Below are 22332 nucleotides of genomic sequence, written 5' to 3'. Positions count from 1 at the left end.
GAGTCTGGCTAGGATTCATCCAGCATTCATGTCTCTTTTTTTGGTATATGGATTGTCTTCTTTTTCTTTCTAAGGGGAAGCTCAGTGTTATCACTTTCACGTTGCTTCATGAAACTCAGTAACTTTTATTTTTCTTTTCAATTTCTCATCTTCTCCCATTTGCAAAAACTTACCGTGAACTGAAATTTGGGACATTTCACACTGTCCCCCTCTTCTTTGTCACTTAGAAGTATATTCTAGGAGGCTTTATTATTACTGATATTTTGGGGAAAAGCCTGCTTCTCTTATGATTCATCCCTTTCGAGGCTCTTTATGAGAAAGATGTGAAAGCAGTTTTACACTTCCACAAAGCCTGCAAGAGAAAACATGAAAGTTTAGCAGCAACAGCAAAGCCCTTGTGAACCTATTTAAGTTCATGAATCATAAAGTCAGATATAGTCTTTTATCCCACTCTCAAAGAAAATAAAGCCCTTATCATGGGAACTTTCTAGTCACAGGCTAGCAGAATGAATCTATTCATTCCTGGCGCTGTTGTTCAAATGAAACCTGCATACCTTTGAAGTTTTATTTTGGTTGGTGTGTGGTGAAGTTTGGAGTCTTAGTGCGAAAAATCCCAGTGTGCATGTGGATACTTGATAGATAATGACCACACATTCCAAGAACAGACATACAGTATGATTCCTTATAAATCTGTCACTCTGGGTCATAATTAGTATAATTCCATTTTGTTTTAGTTGCATGACATCATTCGGTTTTAAAACAAGCAACTTCATCATAAGAAAAATGTTCAACCGTCAAGTCAGCAGAGCCCAAAGCAAGTTTCCCATGTGTTAACATCAAGAAAATCTTGCATAGACAAGTATCATAGCAACTTCTGAAAGGAGGCTAGGATAACAGAGGCCAGCTTCACTTTGATACAATCGACACAAATGTGAGAAGCACTTGTTACAAACACTGCTGCTAAAAAGAGACATCACAATAAGATGTGTACCTTTCACTGAAGTCTTTAGCATGCCGGACCATACAACATGTAGCATCAAAAAGGAGGTTAGGGACTGTAGGATTTCGACTTTTTGGATTACTTTTCGATGCTTTTCATTTTTGAATAAGAGACAGACAATGCGTTTCCAGGGAACTCCTGACACTCTGGGATGGTATTTAGTGTGGTTCCTTAAGCATGGCATCCCAACCCCTGGATGAAGTATCTGTTTTAAAAGCTAAGGGCTGACTTCTGCATCCAGATCGTCATATATTTCTCTCTGAATACTGATTTTGGGAATGACCGTGTTCTTTCTGTTTCTCCCACACTTGGGGAATTTTCCCCTCAGGCAACTTCAGATGGGTCCATGCTGGGCTTTTGACGATTGAGCTCCAGCTCAGAAAAGGAGGTTGAAAAACGATCTTTTTTTTTTTTTTTTCATCACCCAATGAAAGTGCAAAGAGATATTTTTGAAGAACAGGGTGTAATTAGTCTAAATGGAATCGGGCCAAATCTGCAGCATTAACAGGCTGAATGTGTCTCCAGCTCTTACAGCATTCCAAAGATAGGCTCATTCTCAACTGTTGTGGATAAAGACTGAAGCATCTACAGAAGTCTAAAATAAGAAAACGGGAAGCATGTAAAAAGAAAAAAAGAGAAAGAAAAAAAACAGCTAGTCTTCGTACAAATTAATGATGACAACTAAAGCTTCCTGTTCTTTCCCCATCAAAAAAAAATCCACGTGACTGATTTTTCTAACTAGAGACTGGAATGCCCCCCTGGGAATGGAACAGATAATATATGTAGCTGGCACTCTTGTGCAAGAGGAACTATTGTTCCATGTAGGGACTGGAAGCCAAAGTCTTTCCAGAGTTAAAGAAAACCCAATTTAGGGGCACATCTAAATTACTTTCACCAAAGCAATTGAAATAAGAAAGGCATTTAAAAATATCTGAGGTTAGCGCTCAGTGTGCCAGTTGACCCAACGGGATGCAAAAGCAACTCCACCCCCCACTTGTCAAGGAAAGAAAGAAAAAAGGAAAGAGAGGAAGAAGGGAAGGAGAAGAACCCAGCATTGTGCTTGCTCTGCACTCGTTTTTTACTTTTTTGAGATGTGTTTCCAAGTTTGACGTGAAATTTTATGATACTCCAAAGCTGGAATGATTTTTTTCTAGCTATTATTTCTTCTCCCAACTGTAGGCTAACAGGTAGGGTAACTGTGGCAAGTGTACCTAAGAGATAGGGCTGTGTTTGTTTGTTTGTTTGTTTTTAGTAGGAAGTCTTGAATAGTGTCGACTAAAATGACAACATCTGGAAGTTACTAGGATGACTGGCGGGAAGGAAGAGCGTTATACAGATTTTTAAGGAAATTGTTCTGCCCAGAAGTTTTATTATTCTAACCAAATGAAGCCTAACTACACCTGTTATTTCATTTAGGTGAGAAGACAATCTAAGTTTTTGAGATAAAATTTTACTGACTACGATTTTGGACCTCAAAGGCTGCTTTGATTTTTCAGCACTGGACTCTCAGATTTTGGCTCAGCCCAATAGCCGATGACTCAGGGCATGAGTTTTGGTCTTATCCGAAGCACTTGTATTTGAACTTGAAAGATCTTCATAGTGATTCTTTTGCAAGGGTACTTCACTTTTTAGCATGGCCCAGAAGAGGGACAACACTAGTTTGCGTGTGGCAACAACTGGAATTAGATCCCAGCTGAATGCCACTGGAAAATCCCACAATGCTTTGAAAAAAATGGTGACGTTTGATTTGCTGCGTGACCTTTTCTCAACACACCTGCTTTGTATTGTGAATTGTCTTTTTTTATTGGATACTTTCTTTATTTACATTTCAAGGGTTATCCCCTTTCCCACTTTCTCCTATGGAAACCCCCTATCCCATCCTCCCTCCCCCTGCTTCTGTGAGGGTGCTACCCCACCCACCCACCCACTCCCTCCAGCTTCCCCGTCCTGGAATTCCCCTACACTGGGGCATCGAGCCTAGGGCCTCTTTGATGACAGACAATGCCATCCTCTGCTATATATGCGGCTGCAGTCATGGGTCCCTCCATGTGTATTCTTTGGTTTGTGGTTTAGTTCCTGGGAGCTCGGGGGTGGGGGGGCTGGTTGGTTAATATTGTTGTTCTTCCTATGGGGATGCAAACCCCTTCAGCTCCTTCATTTCTTCCCCTAATTCCTCCATTGGGAACCCAGTTCTCAGTCCACTGGTTGGCTGTGAGCATCCGCATCTGAATTGGTTAGGTTCCAGCAGAGCCTCTCAGGAGACAGTTATATAATACTCCTGTCAGCATGCTCTTCTTGGCATCTGCAATAGTGTCTGGTTTGGTGTCTGTATCTGGGATGAATCCTCAGGTGGGGCAGTCTCTGGATGACCTTTCCTTCAGTCTCTGTTCTACACTTTGTGTGAATTGTATTTAGACGTTCATATCTATATCTGAGTTGTACTTAGACCTTATTTGAACTTTATTATAGAAGAATTAAAGAATCATTTACTCACATGATTGCATTTTCCACAGCTATTTCTGAAATCAACCTCTGATGTTAATTTAGAGAGTTTTCGTCGAACATGTTAGAGTTTAAGGCTCCAGCCTGGCCCTTTATCCCACTTTATCAAAATGTACAAGAATTGAGGGGGGATGCGTGCATGAGTTTCACCTGATTTAAGTGACTATGAGTTCTTAGCATCACTGTTCACCATTATCATGTCTGGGGTTTGACTCTCTCTTCTGGGAACCACAATGAGACTTAACTGCCACTGTAGCAATTTCATGATGGACACCCTTGGGGCATTATTAGGTTCAGGAGGTACAGCTTTCTTGAATGGAGTAAGGCTGTTATGGCAGGACCGCATTCGTGATCTAGTAAGAAGGTCACTTAGCTGAAATACCCAACGAAGGTGAGGGAGAACCTGTAGACCATATCCAGAGGTTAGGCACAGCCCTCTGTTGAGGGATGGTGCCACCCCACCCATCTCAAAAATATTAACCCAGAATTGCTGCTGTCTAAAGGAAATGCAGGAACAAAGAGAGGAACAGAGACAGCAGGAAAGGCCATCCAGAGACTGCCCTATCTAGGTATCCATCCCATTTGCAGACACCAAACCCAGTCACTATTGCTGGTGCCAAGAGGTGCTTGTTGACAGGAGTTTGGTATAGCTGTCTCCTGAGAGGCTCTGCTAGAGTCTGACCGATACAGATATGGATGCTTGCAGTCAACCATTGGACTGTGCACTGGAATGGAGAAATTAGGGGAAGGACTGAAGGAGCTGAAGGGGTTTGCAACCTCATAGGAAGAACAACAATATCAACCAGCCAGACTCCCAGAGCGCCCAGGGATTAAACCACCAACCAAAGAGGACACATGGAGGGACCCATGGCTCCAGCTGCATATGCAGAAGAGGACGGCATTGTCTGGCATCAATGGGAGGAGAGGCCCTTGAGCCTGTGGCGGTTTGATGCCCCAGCGTAGGGGAATTCTAGGGTGGTGAGGCTGGAGTGGGTGGGTAGGGTAGCACCCTCATAGAAGCAGGGGTAGGGAGGATGGATAGGGGATTTGAGGAATGGAAACCAGGAAGAGGGATAACATTTGAAATGTAAACAAATAAAATAACCAATAAAGAAAACAAAAGAAAAAAAAGGAAGTAAATCAAGGCACGTTTTTCCTCTTGAGGACTTTATGGACATGTGATGTACTCCCTGGTGTTATGTTATGACACATCTAGAAGTCTTTCATCAGATGAAACACTTTGGCTTTTCAACTCCACACTGTAAGATCCAGACCTATCAGATCAAGACAGTCACCTATAATAAATGAATAAATATTTATTATATCTCTATGGCATTTGGAAGGCAACATGAAAGGACAGAATGTAAGTGGAATGTGGTGGCAGACTCTTCAAAAAGTGGGTGGTGATATGGGGCTATGGGATTGAATGCTGCTTAAGAACTGTAAAGGAACATTAAGATAAAAATCCCCAAATCTGATGAATGACATCTCTGAGATGCACTTTTCATTGAATTTTATTATTTATTTGAGTAAAGTTATTTATTTGTCTTTTACACTTCTCCCTCAAGCGTGAAATGAATGTGAATCACCTGGAAACCTGGCCATTTGCACCTGTTCTGTGTTACTGGTTGTCTCAAGAAATTACCCAGGAAGCACACAAGCAATGGCTAGACAAGCAATGCTAGAGAAGCAATGGCTGCTTCTCCAGACAGCAACGTGAAGTGATGGGATGTACCACATTATACAGAGAGGAACCCTCACACTGTTGTTCACTTGATGCTATTTTGATCACGATGGTGCAAAATTAGTACATATATCATCTATATGTGTGTGTGTGTGTGTGTGTGTGTGTGTGTGTGTGTGTATGTATGTATATATATATATTCCATACCTAGAGGTTTGAAATTCAAATTTTTGTGGGAGATAGCAGTTCCCATGATGTTGGGAGGTGTGATGACTTGCATTTGCTTGACCCAGGGACTGGCACTATTAGAAGGTGTAGCCTTGTTGGAGGAAGTGTGTCACTGTGGGGTTGGGCTTGGAGACCCTCCTCCTAGCTGCCTGAGGATGCTCAATTTGTTCTTGGCTTCCTTTGGATGAAGATGTAGAACTCTCAGCTCTCCCTGCATCATGCCTGCCTGGACACTGCCATGCTCCTGCCTTGATGATAATGGACTGAACCTCTGAACCTGTAAGCCAGCCCCAATTGAATGTTGTCCTTTATAAAACTTGCATTGGTCATGGTATCTGTCCACAGCAATAAGACTCTAAGACAGGAGGTGACACCAAGCCAAAGGACCCAGTACGTGGTTTGACCATGATCCTTCAGGGTGTTGGGTAGCTATGCTGCAACATTGTCAAGTTAGGTCTTTTAAATGTGCTTTATATTTCCACTGTTTTCATTTTTTGATTAATTTGCAGTGCTTGTACCTATAATTGTAGGTGAGGGTTTATCTGTCACTATTTTTTCCCAGCTCAAGTGATACTCCAGGAATAATGTTATTGAAGAAATATCTGAGAAGTTGAGGGTAGTATCTGAGAAAGGTTTCCAGTTCTGGAAAATTCACTGAGGTGAAATTGATACATTTTAAATACAAAGTCTAGAATTTTCTACATTTGTACAGCCTCAGATCTATGGTCATCAAAAAACCCAATGAACTTTTCTCTTAGTCCCAATAGTCTGAGTGTCCTCTGTAATCTGATCATCTGTCCCCTTTTCCCCATCCTTTAATTTCTTTTTGGTCATTTTAAGATAATTTTGATTTTGAATTTCTTCAGATTCTGTTGTAATGTCTCCCTTTTAATTTCTGATTTTGTTAATTTGGATATAGTTTCTGTGCACTCTGGTTAGTCTGGTTAAGGGTTTATCTTTCTTGCTAATTTTTCTCCTGGTTTTTTGATTCTTTGTATAGTCGTTTTTGTATCTACTTGGTCGATTTCAGCCCTGAGTTTGATTATTATTTCCTGCCTTCTACTTGTCTTGGGTGTATTTGCTTCTTTTTGATCTAGAGCTTTTAGGTGTGCTGTCAAGTTGCTGATAAGATGCTCTCTCCTGTTTCTTTTTGCAGGCATTCAGAGCTATGAGTATTCCTCTTAGCACTGCTTTCATTGTGTTCCATAAGTTTGGGTATGTTGTGCCTTCATTTTCATTAAATTATAAAACATCTTTAATTTCTTTCTTTATTTCTTCCTTGACCAAGTTATCATTGAGTAGAGCATTGTTCAACTTCCATGTATATGTGGGCTTTCTGTCATTCTTGTGTTATTGAAGACCAGCCTTAGTTCATGGTTATCTGATAGGATGCATAGGATTATTTCTGTCTTCCTGTATTTGTTGAGGCCTGTTTTGTGGCCAATTATATGGCCAATTTTGGAGAAGGTACCATGAGGTGCTGAGAGCCTATATTAAACAAAATTGGAAAATCTGGAGGAAATGTACAATTTTCTAGACAAATACCAGTTTCCAAAGTTAAATCAAGAACAGCTAAACCATCTGAAAACCCCATAATTCCTAAAGAAAGAGAAGCAGTTATTAAAGGTCTCCCAACCCAAAAGAGCCCAGGACCAGATGGGTTTAGTGCACAATTCTATCAGACCTTCATAGAAGACCTCATACCAATACTATCCAAACTATTCCACAAAACAGAAACAGACGGAGCGCTACCAAATTCCTTCTATGAAGCCACAATTGCTCTTAAACGTAAATCACACAAAGACCCAACAAAGAAAGAGAACTTCAGACAAATTTCCCTTATGGATATTGAGGCAAAAACATTCAATAAAATTCTGACAAACCGAATCCAAGAACACATCAAAATGATCATCCATCATGATCAAGTAGGCTTCATCCCAGGGATGGGTCAATATATGATCCACTATATAAACAAACTCAAAGAAAAAAACCATATGATCATTTCATTAGATGCTGACAAAATTCAACACCCCTTCATGATAAAAGTCCTGGAAAGATCAGGAATTCAAGGCCCATACCTAAACATAGTAAAAGCAATATACAGCAAACTAGTAGCCAACATTAAACTAAATGGAGAGAAATTTGAAGCAATCCCACTAAAATCAGGGACTAGACAAGGCTGCCCACTCTCTCCCTATTTATTCAATATAGTACTTGAAGTCCTAGCCAAAGCAATCAGACAACAACAGGAGGTCAAAGGGATACAAATTGGAGAGGAAGAAGTAAAAACATCACTATTTGCAGATGATATGATAGTGTACTTAAGTGACACCAAAAATTCCACCAGAGAATTACCAAACCTGATAAACAACTTCAGCAAAGTGGCTGGGTATAAAATTGACTCAAACAAATCATATTACCCTGGATGTAAGAAGGTTCTGATTTAGAGAGTAATGGAAGAGCAAGCATGCTTTAACACTGCTGAGCACAGCACTGATGTTCCTTTGCTGTTGTGTCCTATCTCTGTGAGGAGACAGTAGCCCAGATAAACCCAACTCTACAGTTGCTTTACCTAGGTTTGAACAACCAGTCATAGGAGGAAAATAAACCCAAGCTGCATAGCCATTAACACAGAATAAAAATATTAGTAAATAAATCTTTTAAAATGCAAGATGCATATCAAACTAGTTTAAGGAAATAAGACAGACACAGAACAATTTAACAAATCTTTGGAATCTTCCTTTTCACAACTAGATACTGCAAACTTTCTGTAAGTGAACCCAATACATAGCTCTTTTCAAATCTCCATCACTGAGGAAGAATCTTAGTGTGTATGTTTCCCTGATTCTGGAAAGTAGCTGAGACATAAGGAACCACAAAACACACAGAGGTCATCTAGTCATCTAGTCCTGTGGGAACCTGAGAATGTCAGGGAAAAAAAAGGGAAAAAAGCAAAGTGCTGAGCAAAAAGGTTAGACCACGTGGGACTTACTGCTTCCATCAGTAGAGTATTGTAAGAAATATGAGATCAAAATTTAGCTCTTGGCCAGGAGTAAAGCTTCACGGAACAAATGAGTGGAAAAATAGAGGAAAAAATGAGCTATGTTAGGCACAGACCCACACACCAGAGACACATACACACACTTGAAGACATGCGCGCACACACGCGTGCGCGCGCGCGCACGCACACACACACACACACACACACACACACACACACACACAATGAGTATGTTTGATATTGGCCAGTTACCAATTACTGCCGAGCTTGAGGCCTGCTTGCCCTGGAGTGTAGTTGATGTACCTAGAGAGACTCCACTGGAGGAAAGGGCTTCTCACTCTCCCAGCACGTGTGTGTGTGTGTGTGTGTGTGTGTGTGTGTGTGCATTTTGTTTGTTTTGACTTTTTTTTGTCTTATTGATTTTTTCTTTCAGCCCACCAGCTTTGATTTTGTTTTGTTTTGTTTTTGAGAAAGAAAGAACATGGAGTAGGATGGGTAAGGAGGTTGGAGGATGTTGCAGGAATTGGGAAAGGTTACGTCGACCTATATCAATAAAAATCAAAGAGGAGTACTAATATCTTATGAGTGTACATCTTGAGGATGTTAGCATTGGGTAGACCCTGGGTAGAGTGTGGTGGGTGGTCTCCTTTGTTTACCCAGGAAGATATGAGTTAAGATTTGCTCCTTCTTATCCTCTGTGGGTTTCAATTCATTTATACTATGATCTCATCAGTCACTGTGATTTCTGGTTGGTGATATTGTTAGAACACAACTGACCTGTAATGTGATTTCTAATAAACAAATAAGTTCAACTGCAAAATGGTTAGTGACTCTTTCGCCAATGACGGTTATTGAGTCATCAGAGATACAGGAAGAGAAAATTCATCAACAGTATCTTTACAGCACACAGAAGAACATTTCATGAGACAAGCAATACATGCCACCTTATGGCTTCCCAGTGACAACTGGACTGCATTGGCATAAATTCATTGGCCTTTGCTCCAAGTTAATTTCACTGATTAAATCTGTGAAAAATGTGGGCAATGTCCTTGGGGCTTCTGGACATATATACTGAAACCAGTCAATTTTTCGAAATGCCACAGACTGAATACTATCAGAATCACTTCCTTGGGAGAATAAAGGTATCATGCAATTTAAAGCAGCTTATTAATATCTACTTTTAAGCAGTATTTCCCCCTTACCAGGCTTCTTTGAAGGGCATTTGGACAGAACTGCCGATATCAGTTGCATTTTTCTCTTGTTCCAGGCCCAAGGTAATATGTCGGTAACACGGTTGAAGCATTTGGATTAATGCTGTCTGAACAGTATAAAAATAATGTAATTACTTATAAGGGAACACAATATAGAAAATAACTGGGTCAGATAACTCTACCTTGTAGCACCATACTCCACTGGGACAGCAGAACTTTTTTTCCTGATTTTAATACTGTTGTTTTGAATACTGAAAAATACTTAATTGATTATGAAGACTTTAATGTAAATAATTTTTTTAGATTTTCTACAGAGATAAGCAAATCTGTATTACATTAATATCCAACATGTTGAGAACTGATAGTGAAGCGCATTCAGAAACCATCATAGGCTAGTGTTTTCATTGCCGAAAAGAGTTTCTTCGAAGAATCCATACTAAGTAACAGAGAAGTAAGCATGTGAACTAAGTATTTATAAATATCTAGAAAGGCATTGAGTAGCTCCTGCAGCAAAGCCTTCATTTCTGTAAACACAAGGAGGAGAAGATAGTCTCTAAACTTAAATATATGAAAAATTAAAAAAATTAGTCTCAAGATGAGCATAAACTAATCATTACTTGCCATTAGAAGCTAACATTAAAAAGTGTTAGACATTAAACACTAATCTTTACATGATATTTATATGTTATTATCATGCATCACTAAGCACATGGTGATAATGGACACTCTTCAAAGGAGATCAACCTTTGCCACTGGGCAAAGAAGTAACAACACAATTGTAATTGGGCAGAATAAATGTGTTTATCTGAGATACACACACAGTGTTCCATTAGCTGCAGAAGATGTTAACTATTACAGATTAGATTGGAAATTGCAAGTATTTGGAGACAACTGGAATGTTATCTGAAAAAATATTGAGGGAAATGGACTGGCATATTCAAAATAAAAACTATTCTAAATTGCTAATGGGCTACATTATTGGATTTAATCTGTAGGGTATGGAGTGAAAGGATTAAGGTTTTACTTTTCACTTCCTGGAAAACTAATATAAAACAAACTTCCTAGCAATGTTTAGGATATACTGGAATTGAATCTTTAAAAATATTTATTATTAATTGTGAATTCCAAACATAAGTAAAATATTTACATCATTAATATCCCCACATTTCCCCTCAAGTTACTTTCATGTTCCCCAACTCCCATGTCATTTTGATAATTATTTTCATTTTGTGTATTGCATATATAGCTATAACTTTGTGAGCCCGTTTGGTATTGCTCATATATACATGTTAAGCACTTGGTTTAACCATGTTTGACCACTTGGGACTGAATAATCTATCAGGATGCCTGTCTCTAGAGAAGACTGATTCTCTATCTCTTATCAGACATCAATTTTATATAGCTTATCATCCAAAGGCAGGGTTGTGTGAGATTTTTCCCAGCCCCTATGGGATATCAACTAATGTTGTCATTTTCAGTTCTTGTTTAAGTGACCGTATTATTAAGGTTTCATGGGTACAGCTCCCTGTCCTTGTGACACGATTCCTAAACTTCCATGTAATGATTGTGTTTTAGATCAGTTGGAGATAAGCACCTCATAGTCAGTTCTCTGCGCTTCTGTCAGTTGTGGATTTCTATCATCGCATCAGTCCACTTAGAAAAGAAGCTTTTTTGATGAGGACCGAGAGATACACCTATCTGTAGATATCAGTGTTTAAAACATGGTTTGAAATTATATTGGTTTAGGAAAGTGTTAGTGTTAATATTCTTCTTGGCTTTATGATGTCAAGGACCATGGCAATTGGCTAACTTTATATGACCAAGTAGAAATTTCCTCTTCTGGAGCAGTCATGTTCAGTTAAGTGGCTGACTGATAGTTACACCTTAGATATAAATGGCACTATTGCATGGTTCAGGATGGCTTGCTTTGTTAGTCATTGTTGACATTTATGGGCTTTACACAGGAGGAGGACTTTTCATTGCTTTTTTTCTTGGGTAGCTTGACTCGTACCTTAAGATGTTTAGCCAGCAATTGTAACCAAGTAATTAATTTGTTTTTAGATTTGCTTCATTTCCTTTTCTACTTGGTTCACTTTTTTTCTCCCCTCTGATTCCTGGAAACATCATACTTACCTTATTTGAGGTTTTGTTTTGAGAACTAAGGAAACATATATCATCATAGAATTAAATATAACACCTAATTTTGAGTTATTGTTTTCTCTCCATTTGGAAAAAAATGAAAGTATTTTTCTTACCCTAGTTCTTTGGCTCAGCTTCAGAGTTCTTTTTGACTAATACAAATTGATCTATTACTTTTTCATATTAACTAATAAATGTTCTGTCTTTCTTTAGGAGTTGAGAGTTTAGATAATATCTACTATCTTTACCTTATGTGAAATGCTAACATAATTCTCTAATAATAGTAACCCTCTCTCTGTTTTCTTTAATCTCTATCTTCAGATGTCAGATTTTGAAAAATTCTAATCTCTAAATATCATATACAAGTTCCCTCTCCCCACTGTAGGGCATTTCATCTAAGGTTCTTCCCTTTGTGTCCTGAGAGTCTCTCACTTCTCTGGTCTCTGGTACATTCTGGAGGGTCCTCCCACCTCCTACCTCCTGAGGTTGCCTATTTCCATTCTTTCTGCTGGCCTTCAGGGCTTCAATCCTTTTACCCACACCCAATATCTGATCATGTTCCCCTCTTCCCCTCCCTGTCCCCTTTCCTCACCCAGGTTGCTCTCTCCCTCCCTCCTTCCCTCCCCACTTCTGTGATTGCTTTCTTCTCTCTCCCAAGTGGGATTGAGTCATCCTCACTTGGACCCTTCAGCTTGTTAACCTTTTTGTGTTCTGTGGAATCCTGGGTATTCTGTACTTTTTTTTTTGGCTAGTATCCACTTATTAGTGAGAACATAGCATGCATGTCCTTTTGGGTCTGAGTTACCTCACTCAGGATGATATTTTCTAGTTCCATCCATTTGCTGCAAAACTCAGGATGCCCTTGTTCGTAACAGCTGAGTAAATTAATCACATCTTCTGTATCCATTCTTCTGTTGTGGGACATCTGGGTTGTTTCCAACTTCTGGCTATCACAATTAAGGCTGCTACGAACATAGTGGAACACATGATCCTTGGCATGGTGGGTCATCTTTTGGGTATATGCCAAAGAATGGCATAACTAGATTTTCATGTAGATCTATTTCCAATTTTCTAAGGAATCTCCAGATGTATTTCCAGAGTGGTTTGACTAATTTGAAATCCCACCAGCAATGAAGGAGTGTTCCTCTTTCTTTTTATCTTCACCAACATGTGCTGTCACCTGAGGATTTGATCTTAGCCATTCTGATTGGTGTAAGGTAGAATCTCAGGGTCATTTTGATTTGCATTTCCCTGATCACTAAGGACTTTGAACACTTCTTTAAGTGTTTCTAAGCTATTCAAGATACCACAGTCAAAGACTCTGACCCATAATTGTTCTTGTCTGAAAGAGCTACAGGGACAAAGAATGAAGAAGAGACTGAGGAAAAGGAGCTCTAGTAATATGCCCAAAGTAGGATCCAGCTCAAAGGGAGGCCCCAAGGCCTGACACTATTACTGAGGTATGGAGTGCTCATAAAAAGGGACTTATCCTGACTGTGCCTCCAAAAGGTCCAACAAGCAGCTAAGTCAGATGCTGATATTTACACCCAGCCAATGGACAGAATCTTGTGACCCCTTGGTTGGATTAGGGAAAAGCTGGAAGAAGCTGAGGGGGAGAGAAACCCTGTAGGAGGACCAGCAGCCTTAATTAACCTGGACCCCTGAGATCTATCAATCATTGGATTACCAACCAGGCAGTATACACGAGCTGATATGAGGCCCCAACACATATACAGAGGAGGATCACCAGGTCTGGGTTCAGTCAGAGAAGATGCACCTAACCCTCAAGAGACTGGAGGCCGCAGGGAGTGGGGAGGTCCAGGATGGGGTTGGGGGTGGGGGGAATGGGGACATCCTTATGGAGATGTTGGTTGGGGGTGGAGATATGGGATGTGGAACAGTCAGAGGATGGACCTGGAGGGGGATAAAATCTGGACTGTAAAAAACGATTAAATAAAAATAGATTCACCAAGAAAAAGAGTTAGAAAACATATGCCATTGTATTTGTAGAAGAATAATTAAATTGTCATTAAGGAATATGTAAGGGTTGTACTGTTGAACAATTAGAAATGTTTCTGCAGTTGTTTTGTTTGAATAAATACTATAATGAATACATCAATGCCTTTGTTGAACCAAGTATTAATTTCAAAACATTTTAAAAATAGCAAAAAAGGCTAGTAAATAGCTTGTATGAACATATCAACATACATTTTCAGGGGCTTTAATATCTTTCTTGTCTTGTTCAAAGAAAATGTACTTATTGATTGGAATATGTTTGTGCTCGTATAATCATAATTATGACAAAAATACTAATTCATGCATCAAATTTTATGTATGTTTTGTGGCATGGAAGGATGGCTGAACTCTTAGAAGGGTGTAGATTCTTAGTCTCATAGTTTCTTAGTTTCACAGACTTAGCTTATAAACACTTCTGGAAAATAAAGCAAAATGCTGCATTTACTTTGTAGGTAAGACTTTCAGGGGACAGTAGTGTTTCTCCTATATATCAGTGTCAGTTGCTGATGTAGGCATTCCCACAGAGTAGCAATGTTAGAGTTTGGAAAGCATCGTAACTTTATGTTACAGGTGGAGGAACCTGCAATCACTGGGAACACAAGCTTTTGGGAAATAACTTTTCATTGTGTTAAGCTACTAAAATTTGGAACTTATTCATTACTTTAGTCTCGTTCATTCTAAATAACATAGTTGCTCTATTAGTTACATCCATGTTTTACTAGTGGCATTCTGTCTTACAAAAGTAATTGAAAATTAGAATGTTACCATTAGAGATTGATAAGGACAATTTTATAACATAGAAAATTAACTACAATGATGCTAATTCACTTTCAAAAGGTAGCATACTAATTATAAAATAAAAGAACCAAGTATTTTCAGAGTTAACTTTGCCAGCAGTTTAGCCTGTTTCCATTGTTTTTTAAGGAATATAATTTGTTCTACTGAAGAAAAAAAGTATTTTTAAAGTGGAAAAATGGATTATAATAAATTTAGCCTTTTGGCACATATGATTCATTTTTCTTCATCTCTAAATGACATGGAATTAATTTCAAAGATGATCATGTTTCTTGTTTTTTATTGGTTTATTTTATTTTTCAGAATGTTGAAATGCTAACTAGTGTGATAGATGGTAAAGTCAACTAAAAAAAGTTTGAAATGGAGAACATTGTATGACTTTATGGTAATAAGAGACCATAATGAGATAAAAAGAATTTCACATTCCAGTAATAATAGAATTTGTATAAATTCTTGTTTGTGATCCAAAAGATTAATATATTTGCCTGCAGAGGTTTGGTAATACATATCTTAGTCCCAGAGATCAGAGTGGGAGACAGAAACATTGTAATCTTGAGGTGGCTATAGTTGTCATAAAGAAGCTCTCTCTTAAGTTTATCAGCCAACCAACTAACTAATTAACCAACTGACTGGCCAGCTAAACAACTCACTAACCAACCTACCAACCTCCACCAACCATCCATCTAGCCATTCACTGATCAACTAATTGACTAGTCAACCAACTAACTGGCCAACCAACAAACCAATCAATCAGCTTCCTAAACCAATAACCCAACACATCCTGTCTACTTTTCTGAGAATAATAGTTGCGTGCTCCGTTATATTTAATCATGTTCTGATTAAATTTTACTTTGCCTGTATGTGTATTTTGTTCATGCCTAATTTGTATCCCATACTAGATGGGACAGTTTCTGATTGAGTTCAGAAATGTGTGCCACTAATTCTATAATGTACATGACCCTGTTGACTATTTTCATTTCATCAGACAAATTCTATCAATACTGTCTGTCACTATCAGCCTAGGCCTTTGCGAGGAATATTCTCTTCCCATAGTATGATCTAAGCTAGTTTGTTGTACTTTTTATAGAGTTCTTTTTTGTTCTCTCAGAACTCCTCTAAAAGAGTTTATATATGAAGATTCTTGGCAAGGAGGAGGAACAAAAGGTATACGGATCTTGATAGTTTAAAATTTGAAAGAATATTTATTGTTAAGATATCACATAAACTGGTTGCTGCTGCCACGGAGAGCTCGTAGGCAGCACCCCACGAGCAAACTTGAGCCTTGGGACCACAGGTAAGACCAATTTTTCTGCTGCAAGAGACCTGCCAGTTGAACTCAGGACACACAGAGGCAAAATTCCTCTAGGACCGGTCACTTCCGGTGTTAACCAGGAGTCCCAAACCCGCGGATCCCTGCACGCAGCAGCTCTCTGCTCCCAAATCCCGTGGGAGAGACCTCACCGCCTGCTCAGGTGGGCACTCCTGAGGCTGCAGAGTGGAAGAGACCACCAACACTGCCCACCCCTGCCCACATCCCTGGCCCAAGAAGAAACTGTATACGGACTCTGGGTTCCCGTAGAGGAGGGCTCAGGAGCAGCAGGACCGCTGCGTCTGAGACACCACGAGAACCTGAAGGGAAATACCGGATAAACAGTTCTCTGCACACAATTCCCGTGGGAGGGAGAGCTAAACCTTCAGAGAGGCAGACACGCCTGGGAAACCAGAAGAGACTACCCTCTGCACACATCTCTGACGCCAGAGGAAAACATCAAACGCCATCTGGAACCCTGGTGCACAGAAGCACCCGGAAAGGGCAGCGCAGATCTTCCTGATTGCTACCACCGAGGAGAGCTCATAAGCAACACCCCACGAGCAAACTTGAGCCTTGGAACCACAGGTGAGACAAACTTTTCTGCTGTAAGTGACCTGCCTGGTGAACTTCAGACACAGGCCCACAGGAACAGCTGAAGACCTGTAGATAGGAAAAACTACATGCCCGAAAGCAGAAGACTCTGTCCCCATAAATGGCTGAAAGAAAACAGGAAAACAGGTCTACAGCACTCCTGACACACAGGCTTATAGGACACTCTAGCCACTGTCAGAAATAGCAGAACAAAGTAACACTAGAGATAATCTGATGGCGAGAGGCAAGTGCAGGAACCCAAGCAACAGAAACCAAGACTACATGGCATCATCAGAGCCCAGTTCTCCCACCAAAGCAAACACGGAATATCCAAGCACACCAGAAAAGCAAGATCTAGTTTCAAAATCATATTTGATCATGATGCTGGAGGACTTCAAGAAAGATGTGAAGAACTCCCTTAGAGAAACACAGGAAAACATTAATAAACAAGTAGAAGCCTACAGAGAGGAATCGCAAAAATCCCTGAAAGCATTCCAGGAAAACATAAATAAACAAGTAGAAGCCCATAGAGAGGAGTCACAAAAATCCCTGAAAGAATTCCAGGAAAACACAATCAAACAGTTGAAGGAATTAAAAATGGAAATAGTAGCAATCAAGAAAGAACACATGGAAACAACCCTGGATATAGAAAACCAAAAGAAGAGACAAGGAGCTGTAGATACGAGCTTCACCAACAGAATACAAGAGATGGAAGAGAGAATCTCAGGAGCAGAAGATTCCATAGAAATCATTGACTCAACTGTCAAAGATAATGTAAAGCAGAAAAAGCTACTGGTCCAAAACATACAGGAAATCCAGGACTCAATGAGAAGATCAAACCTAAGGATAATAGGTATAGAAGAGAGTGAAGACTCCCAGCTCAAAGGACCAGTAAATATCTTCAACAAAATCATAGAAGAAAACTTCCCTTACCTAAAAAAAGAGATACCCATAGGCATACAAGAAGCCTACAGAACTCCAAATAGATTGGACCAGAAAAGAAACACCTCCTCACACATAATACTCAAAACACCAAATGCACAAAATAAAGAAAGAATATTAAAAGCAGTAAGGGAAAAAGGTCAAGTAACATATACAGGCAGACCTATCAGAATCACACCAGACTTTTGCCAGAGACTATGAAAGCCAGACGATCCTGGACAGATGTCATACAGACCCTAAGAGAACACAAATGCCAGCCCAGGTTACTGTATCCTGCAAAACTCTCAATTAACATAGATGGAGAAACCAAGATATTCCATGACAAAACCAAATTTACATAATATCTTTCTACAAATCCAGCACTACAAAGGATAATAAATGGTAAAGCCCAACATAAGGAGGCAAGCTATACCCTAGAAGAAGCAAGAAACTAATCATCTTGGCAACAAAACAAAGAGAAGAAAAGCACACAAACATAACCTCACATCCAAATAAGAATATAACAGGAAGCAATAATCACTATTCCTTAATATCTCTCAACATCAATGGCCTCAACTCCCCAATGAAAGACATAGATTAAGAAACTGGATACGCAACGAGGACCCTGCATTCTGCTGCCTACAGGAAACACACCTCAGAGACAAAGACAGACACTACCTCAGAGTGAAAGGCTGGAAAACAACTTTCCAAGCAAATGGTCGGAAGAAGCAAGCTGGAGTAGCCATTCTAATATCGAATAAAATAAATTTCCAACTAAAACTCATCAAAAAAGAAAAGGAAGGACACTTCATATTCATCAAAGGAAACATCCACCAAGATGAACTCTCAATCCTAAATATCTATGCCCCAAATAAAAGGGCACCTACATACATTAAAGGAATCTTACTAAAGCTCAAAACACACATTGCACCTCACACAATAATAGTAGGAGATTTCAACACCCCACTCTCATCAATGGACAGATCATGGAAACAGAAATTGAACAGAGATATAGACAGACTAAGAGAAGTCATGAGCCAAATGGAGTTAACAGATATTTATAGAACATTCTATCCTAGAGCAAAAGGATATACCTTCTTCTCAGCTCCTCATGGTACTTTCTCCAAAATTGAACATATAATAGGTCAAAAAACGGGCCTCAACAGGTACAGAAAGATAGAAATAATCCCATGCATGCTATCGGACCACCACGGCCTAAAACTGGTCTTCAATAACAATAAGGGAAGAATGCCCACATATACGTGGAAATTGAACAATGCTCTACTCAATGATAACCTGGTCAAGGAAGAAATAAAGAAAGAAATTAAAAACTTTTTAGAATTTAATGAAAATGAAGGTACAGCATACCCAAACTTATGGGACACAATGAAAGCTGTGCTAAGAGGAAAACTCATAGTGCTGAGTGCCTGCAGAAAGAAACAGGAAAGAGCATATGTCAGCAGCTTGACAGCACACCTAAAAGCTCTAGAACAGAAAGAAGCAAATACAGCCAGGAGGAGTAGAAGGCAGGAAATATTCAAACTCAGAGGTGAAATCAACCAAGTGGAAACAAAAAGGACCATAGAAAGAATCAACAGAACCAAAAGTTGGTTCTTTGAGAAAATCAAAAAGATAGATAAACCCTTAGCCAGACTAACGAGAGGACACAGAGAGTGTGTCCAAATTAACAAAATCAGAAATGAAAAGGGAGCCATCACTACAGATTCAGAGGAAATTCAAAAAATCATCAGATCTTACTATAAAAGCCTATATTCAACAAAACTTGACAATCTGCAGGAAATGGACAATTTCCTAGACAGATACCAGGTAATGAAGTTAAATCAGGAACAGATAAACCAGTTAAACAACCCCATAACTCCTAAGGAAATAGAAGCAGTCATTAAAGGTCTCCCAACCAAAAAGAGCTCAGGTCCAGAAGGGTTTAGTGCGGAATTCTATCAGACCTTCATAGAAGACTCATACCAATGTTATTCAAACCATTCCACAAAATTGAAACAGATGGAGCACTACCGAATTCCTTCTATGAAGCCACAATTACTCTTATACCTAAACCACACAAAGAACCAACAAAGAAAGAGAACTTCAGACCAATTTCCCTTATGAATATCGACGCAAAAATACTCAATAAAATTCTGGCAAACCGAATCCAAGAGCATATCAAAACAATCATCCACCATGATCAAGTAGGCTTCATCCCAGGCATGCAGGGATGGTTTAGTATACGGAAAACCATCAACGTGATCCATTATATAAACAAACTGAAAGAACAAAACCACATGATCATATCATTAGATGCTGAGAAAGCATTTGACAAAATTCAACACCCCTTCATGATAAAAGTCCTGGAAAGAATAGGAATTCAAGGCTCATACCTAAACATAGTAAAAAGCCATATACAGCAAACCAGTTGCTAACATTAAACTAAATGGAGAGAAACTTGAAGCAATCCCACTAATATCAGGGACTAGACAAGGCTGGCCACTCTCTCCCTACTTATTCAATATAGTTCTTGAAGTTCTAGCCAGAGCAATCAGACAACAAAAGGAGGTCAAGGGGATACAGATCGGAAAAGAAGAAGTCAAAATATCACTATTTGCAGATGACATGATAGTATATTTACGTGATCCCAAAAGTTCCACCAGAGAAATACTAAAGCTGATAAACAACTTCAGCAAAGTGGCTGGGTAGAAACTTAACTCACATAAATCAGTAGCCTTCCTCTACACAAAAGAGAAACAAGCCGAGAAAGAAACTAGGGAAACTACACCCTTCATAATAGACCCAAATAATATGAAGTACCTCGGTGTGACTTTGACCAAGCAAGTAAAAATCTGTACAATAAGAACTTCAAGACTCTGAAGAAAGAAATTGAAGAAGACCTCAGAAGATGGAAAGATCTCCCATGCTCGTGGGTTGGCAGGATTAATATAGTAAAAATGGCCATTTTACCAAAAGCGATCTACAGATTCAATGCAATCCCCATCAAAATACCAATCCATTTCTTCAAAGAGTTGGACAGAAAAATTTGCAAATTCTTCTGGAATAACAAAAAACCCAGGATAGCTAAAACTATCCTCAACAATAAAAGGACTTCAGGGGGAATCACTATCCCTGAACTCACGCAGTATTACAGAGCAAAAGTGATAAAAACTGCATGGTATTGGTACAGAGACAGACCGATAGACCAATGGAACAGAACTGAAGACCCAGAAATGAACTCACACACCTATGGGCACTTGATTTTTGACAAAGGAGCCAAAACCATCAAATGCAAAAAAGACAGCATTTTCAGCAAATTGTGCTGGTTCAACTGGAGGTCAACATGTAGAAGAATGCAGATCGATCCATGCTTATCACCCTGTACAAAGCTAATGTCCAAGTGGATCAAGGACCTCCACATCAAACCAGATACACTCAAACTAATAGAAGAAAAACTAGGGAAGCATCTGGAACACATGGGCACTGGAAAAAATTTCCTGAACAAAACACCAATGGCTTCTGCTCTAAGATCAAGAATCGACAAATGGGATCTCATAAAACTGCAAAGCTTCTGTAAGGCAAAGGACACTGTGGTTAGGACAAAATGGCAACCAACAGATTGGGAAAAGATATTTACCAATCCTACAACAGATAGAGGCCTTATATCCAAAATATATAAAGAATTCAAGAAGTTAGACCTCAGGGTGACAAATAACCCTATTAAAAATGGGGTTCAGAGCTAAACAAAGAATTCACAGCTGAGGAATGCCGAATGGCTGGGAAACACCTAAAGAAATGTTCAACATCTTTAGTCATAAGGAAAATGCAAATCAAAACAACCCTGAGATTTCACCTCACACCAGTGAGAATGTCTAAGATCAAAAACTCAGGTGACAGCAGATGCTGGCGAGGATGGGGAGAAAGAGGAACATTCCTCCATTTTGGTGGGATTGCAGACTGGTACAACCATTCTGGAAATCAGTCTGGAGGTTCGTCAGAAAATTCGATATTGAACTGCCTGAGGATCGAACTGCCTGTGGATCCAGCTATACCTCTCTTGGGCATATACCCAAAAGATGCCCCAACATATAAAAAGACACGTGCTCCACTATGTTCATTGCAGCCTTATTTATCATAGCCAGAAGCTGGAAAGAACCCAGATGCCCTTCAACAGAGGAATGGATACAGAAAATGTGGTACATCTACACAATGGAATATTACTCAGCTATCAAAAACAACGAGTTTATGAAATTCGTAGGCAAATGGTTGGTACTGGAAAATATCATCCTGAGTGAGCTAACCCAATCACAGAAAGACATACATGGTATGCACTCATTGATAAGTGGCTATTAGCCCAAATGCTTGAATTACCCTAGATGCCTAGAACAAATGAAACTCAACACGGATGATCAAAACGTGAATGCTTCACTCCTTCTTTAAAAGGGGAACAAGAATACCCTTGGCAGGGAAGAGAGAGGCAAAGATTAAAACAGAGACAGAAGGAACACCCATTCAGAGCCTGCCCCACATGTGGCCCATACATATACAGCCACCCAATTAGACAAGATGGATGAAGCAAAGAAGTGCAGACCGACAGGAGCCGGATGTAGATCGCTCCTGAGAGACACAGCCAGAATACAGCAAATACGGAGGCGAATACCAGCAGCAAACCACTGAACTGAGAATTGAACCCCCGTTGAAGGAATCAGAAAAAGAACTGGAAGAGCTTGAAGGGGCTCGAGACCCCATATGTACAACAATGCCAAGCAACCAGAGCTTCCAGGGACTAAGCCACTACCTAAAGACTATACATGGACTGACCCTGGACTCTGACCTCATAGGTAGCAATGAATATCCTAGTAAGAGCACCAGTGGAAGGGGAAGCCCTGGGTCCTGCTAAGACTGAACCCCCAGTGAACTAGACTGGTGGGG

The sequence above is a fragment of the Rattus norvegicus genome, chromosome 11 (genome assembly GCF_036323735.1).
Source record: "Rattus norvegicus strain BN/NHsdMcwi chromosome 11, GRCr8, whole genome shotgun sequence".
In the NCBI taxonomy this organism is placed as follows: Eukaryota; Metazoa; Chordata; class Mammalia; order Rodentia; family Muridae; genus Rattus; species Rattus norvegicus.
This window is presented reverse-complemented; position numbering follows the sequence as displayed.